This window comes from Saccopteryx bilineata, chromosome 1 (assembly GCF_036850765.1).
Source record: "Saccopteryx bilineata isolate mSacBil1 chromosome 1, mSacBil1_pri_phased_curated, whole genome shotgun sequence".
Taxonomy (NCBI): Eukaryota; Metazoa; Chordata; class Mammalia; order Chiroptera; family Emballonuridae; genus Saccopteryx; species Saccopteryx bilineata.
The window spans coordinates 62444795-62450189 of record NC_089490.1 but is presented as its reverse complement, the minus strand read 5'-3'; positions in this window follow the sequence as shown (position 1 = coordinate 62450189).

The window sequence follows — 5395 nt, the reverse complement described above, 5'->3', positions numbered from 1 at the left end:
ATGGGGTCATATTTATGATCCCATGTTCAAGCTGGTAACCCCACGCTCAAGCTAGTGAGTCTGTGCTCAAGCCAATGACCTTGGGGTTTTGAACCTGGGACCTTAGCATCCCAGGTCAATGCTCTATCTACTGTGCCACCACTGGACAGGCTGTAGAGAATTTTTATACAACTGGTCAGGTAGCTCAGTTGGTTAGAACATCATCCTGATACACCACGGTTTCCCAATGGGAAGATTAGTTCAGAGAGGTAAGGAAAACTAGATTGTGTAGGGCTTGTCGTTCATAGAAAGACTTTGGTGGGAAATTCTTATTTAAAGTAGGAAAATAGTGCAGTATTGGAGTGATTTAAGCAGGGGAGGAGCATGATATAACTTACATTTTAAAAGGATCACTCTGGCCCTGGCCAGATAGCTCGGCTGGTTAGGGCATTGTCCCTATGCACAGAGGTTGCCAGTTCAATCCTTGGTCAGGCACATACAGAAACAGATCAATATTTCTGTCTCTCTCTCTCCCTTTGTTTCTCTAAAATCAACAAATAAAAATTAATAGAAATAAATGGAGCACTGTGATTGCTGTGTTAAGATGAGATTGTGGAGAGGCAAGGGTAGAAACAAGGAGAAAGGTGATGGAATCTTGGCCACGTGGCAATGATAATGGTGGTGAGGAGTAGTAGAATTCTGGACATATTTTGAGGGCAGAGCTCACAGAATTTGTCCATAGATTGAATATAGAGTAAGAGAAAGATAGGAGTCAAGGTGAGATCTAAAGTTTGGGCTGAGCCACTGGTAAGATGCAGTTGTCATTTGCTAAGATGAAAAGGACTTGGCTGGCCAGATTTAGGGGATTGGGGAATTAGGGGTTCTCTTTTGGATATATACATTTGATATACTAAAGAAATATACATTGGAGATATCAAGCAGGTAATTCATTATTAATCTGGAGTTCAAAAGGGAAATCTGTCCGGAGATCTATATTTAAGAATCACCAGCATGTTGATAATATTTAAAGTTACAGGCTGCCTACCCTGATTTATCAATGTCACTGCATTAAATTTAATAAATAAATAAATAAAAAAAGTTACAGGCTGCCTAAGATCATCTGGGGACTATAGAGAAGAAAAAATGTTCTGAGAACTAAGTCCTGAAGTATTCCATTCTTCAAGATGAGGAAGATGGGGAGGAACTATGGGTGGGGGTGGGGGTGGGTGGGCAGAGAAGGAGTAGCCAGTGAGACAGGAGGTGAAAGAAGAGAGGGGTGTCTTATAAGCCAGGTGATAAGAGTGCTTCAAGGAGGATACAGACCAGCTGGATAAATGCTGCTAAGAGGTAAAGTAAGATGAGTCCATATCTTACCTGAGCAGAATGGAGAGGATGATCTTGTCCAGGAGCTTGGTTAATTTATCTATGACAACATGTGGGGAGGTAGAGGATATGGTAGGTGTGGTGATGGGAGCATGTAGAAGACATTTTTCTTCTGGTTGTGTTGCTTTGCTTAGGGAAACGGGAGGTAAGGTCATCAGCTATGTGAGGTTTGAGGAGAGAAGAAATGGTATAAAACGGTTGACTTGGAGAATGGATGGGTGAACAATTTTGGGAATATAGTAGGATTGCCTGGCAGCACTGAGAATACACTTGAGGTTAGTGGTCATAATTTTTTTTTTCCCCGAGGCTGGAAACGGGGAGGCAGTCAGACTCCTGCATGCGCCTGACCGGGATCCACCTGGTACGCCCACCAGGGGGCGATGCTCTGCCCATCTTGGTGCGTCGCTCTGCTGCAATCAGAGCCATTCTAGCGCCTGAGGCAGAGGCCACAGAGCCATACTCAGAGCCCGGGCAAACTTTGCTCTAGTGGAGCCCTGGCTGCGGGAGGGGAAGAGAGAGGCAGAGAGGAAGGAGAGGGGGAGGGGTGGAGAAGCAGATGGGAGCCTCTCCTGTGTGCCCTGGCCGGGAATCGAACCCGGGACTTCTACACGCCAGGCCGACGCTCTACCACTGGGCCAACCAGCCAGGGCCAGTGGTCATAATTTAATGTGAGCCGCTCCACACGGTTGGTGGTTTTTCTCCAGATGTGTTCAATAGCACTGGTACAAAGGTAGAGCTAGCAGACATTGGTTTTGCCATAGGTTGAGTTTTGCCAGGCAAGTTTGATGAAGGCAGAAGAATAAGTAGTAATGAATAATGGATAGAAGCTGGGCAAAGACATGAGCACGTTGGTGAAATGGTTCTAGGATTAATGGATTTAGGTCCCAGGCAGAGGAAGAATTTTTGAAATCAGAGCTGGAAAGCCAGAAGTAGTGGTCAGAGAGTGGGATGCAGAAGACTGAGATTCTGAACATAACTCCCAAAGGAGCTAACTTTAGAAACTTAGCGTTCAGAAGCTCCTCAGACTGGTTTCCATTTCTGAGTATAAAGTAGCTTTTGGTATGTGTTGTAGGAATAGTTGGTGAAGAGAGGGGAGAAAGGAAACAGTGATGAAGATGCCTTTTGATAGAAGGCAGTGGACTAATGATTATATCAAGCATAAAGGGAAAGCAAACCAAATAAAGCAAAACCAAAATTAAGGTCCCAGAGATCCATGTGGGAAAGGAGAAACCTGGAGAGGGATTTGTCCCACACATCTAGGTCATAGTCACTGATGTAGGTGGGTGAAAGGATTTAGAACCAAAGTTGAAAAGTAAAAATAGAAATACCTGACATTGTTGATCCATGAAGGACTTCCCTTGGGTGCCCTCAAGGGTTAAAAATAGCTGATTTTATGGCTCTTTGGAAGTACTTATTAGTAATATCAGGATTGTTTGCTCCCTTGCTGCCATGTGTAATGAAGAAATGGAGTCCTCCCAGAGAGGACTAGGACTACTCTGTAGTCATTCATTTTGAGGACATCAAGTAACAGCAAACTGTAGCAGGAAGCAACCCAACAGAGGATAGACACTCAGATAACTTCATCAATAAAAGGAGAATTTATTAAAATCAGTGGAGCACTTGAGACTTGTAGCTCCAAACCACAGGCTCCCTGAAGTTGATTTTCTTATAAGTTATATACCTTTACAGTATCTAAGCAATGAGCATGTAATTTCTTTGTTTAAGATTTCCCAGGACTCGCCTGACCAGGCGGTGGTGCAGTGGATAGAGCGTCGGACTGGGATGCAGGGGACCCAGGTTCAAGACCCCGAGGTTGCCAGCTTGAGTGAGGGCTCATCTGGTTTGAGCAAAAAAGCCCACCAGCTTGAACCCAAGGTCGCTGGCTCCAGCGAGGGGTTACTCAGTCTGCTGAAGGCCCGCGGTCAAGGCACGTATGAGAGAGCAATCAATGAACAACTAAGGTGTTGCAACGCCCAATGAAAAACTAATGATTGATGCTTCTCATCTCTTTCCATTCCTCTCTGTCTGTCCCTGTCTATCCCTCTCTCTGACTCACTCTCTGTCTCTGTAAAAAATAAATAAATAAATAAAATTAAAAAAAAAAAAAGATTTCCCAGGACTCAAGGAGAGGGGAGGGAGAGTCCCAGTGGGGTCAGCAAGGGGGAAAGGGTTTCCAGATCACTGGTCATCATAGTTACATACAGATCCTGTTATTCTTGCTTTGTATTGTAACTATGGGATATAGTTAATTTATCACTGGCTGACTTGGTTACCCTTGCTGGCTCCTTTCCCTTGTATTCTTTTCATTTCTCCCTTCTCAGGGAAGAGGGGGCCTGCCTCTCCTTCCTCAAAACCACTTGTTGAGCTGGAATAACAAACCACATCATCCAGACACACTGCTTCTCCAAACACAAGTATCTGAAAGAGCAGTGTGGAAGAACTCAGGCGACTCAAGTAAAACTCAATCAAAATTTAATTAATGACTTAGGTTGCAGATCTTTCCATGGTTTATCATTTACTCTTAGAAATAATCATCTATTGAAAATTTCAAATTAGAAAAAAAGCTCAAAATGAATTCTTATTGTGGTGGTGATTGCACAACTCTATAAATATATATACTAAAGGCTATTGAATGGTATGCTTAAAATGGGTGGATGTCATGGAATATAAAATTACAGCTCAAAAAACCTTTAAAAACTGAATTCGTATTTATTAAATATTATAGTGCCATGTTCAATAATTTAAGACAGGTCAAACTTAAAATAGTACTTAGTGTTGATGAAATCAAACAGCCTACCAGGTCACAGTTCGGATAAAAGACAAATCCATTAGGAAAGAATTAGGTCACTCTTTATATGTTTCTAGTACAAGTTAATATAAACCAGAAGTGAGATTGCAACATTGCTCAATATAACAGCAAGAGTTTGTGTAAGGTTCTAGGAAATTCCTTGCTTGCAACACTCCTTGGCCAGTACGTGCTCTTGTTTCTCCTGGCCAAGTCCAGCCCATATTATCTGTGTATCTGTGTATTCTTTCTCTGTGTCTCTTAGAACAACTCAGCAAAATAAAATTTTGCCTTACTTTTGGCAACAGTATTTCACACAGACATCAAACAGGCCAAAATAAATAAATAAATGAATAAATAAACATACGAACAGTAACTTCACAGACTAAAAAAGGAAAAAGAAAGAAGCCTATTATCTTTGGCCTTTTTAACCATCTCATACAAACCAACTCCTTATAGTACAACAAAGTACATACAAAAAAGTTACTGGAATGCTTGGAATAAGATATTTTTGTTGTTGTTGTTTTTGCCTTTTTTTTTTACAGGGTTGGTTTTCTTTTCTCCTTTCAGATTATAATGAAAATGGTTACACCACAAGTAACGCCTCAAAGGCTGGTTTGGTTATTGGAGATCATCAAGAAATGGTTGATCTTTAACAATTTGTACAAAAATATAAAACTTTAAAAAAAAAGAAAGAAAAAAAGTGCAAACAAAACTTTCCTTTTAAATATATATTATATATGTTTATGACAGAGACAGAGACAGAGTGAGAGACAAAGAGAGGGACAGACAGGGATAAACAGACAGGAAGGGAGAGAGATGAGAAGCATCAAGTCTTCGCTGCAGCTCTTTAGTTGTTCATTGATTATTTTCTCATATGTGCCTTGACCTGGGGGCTACAGCAGACCGAGTGACCCCTTGCTCAAGCCAGAGACCTTGGGCTCAAGCCAGTGATCTTGGGTTCAAACCAGAGAACTTTGGGCTCAAGCCAGTGACCATGGGATCATGTCTATAATCCCACTCTCCAGCCAGCAACCGCAGCATTTTGAACCTCGGTCTTCTGTGTACACTGTGCCCCTGCCTGGTCAGTCTTAAAAGTATTTTTTAAGGAAAAAAAAAAAAGCAGGGCCTTGGGAAGTTTTGGTCTTCTCCTCCTCTGTTGTAAATTCATGTTGTGGTTTTGATTGGATGGGAAGAATGTGTGTCATCTGTGGGTGACGCTTCCTTTGATGGGGGTACTCTCTACAA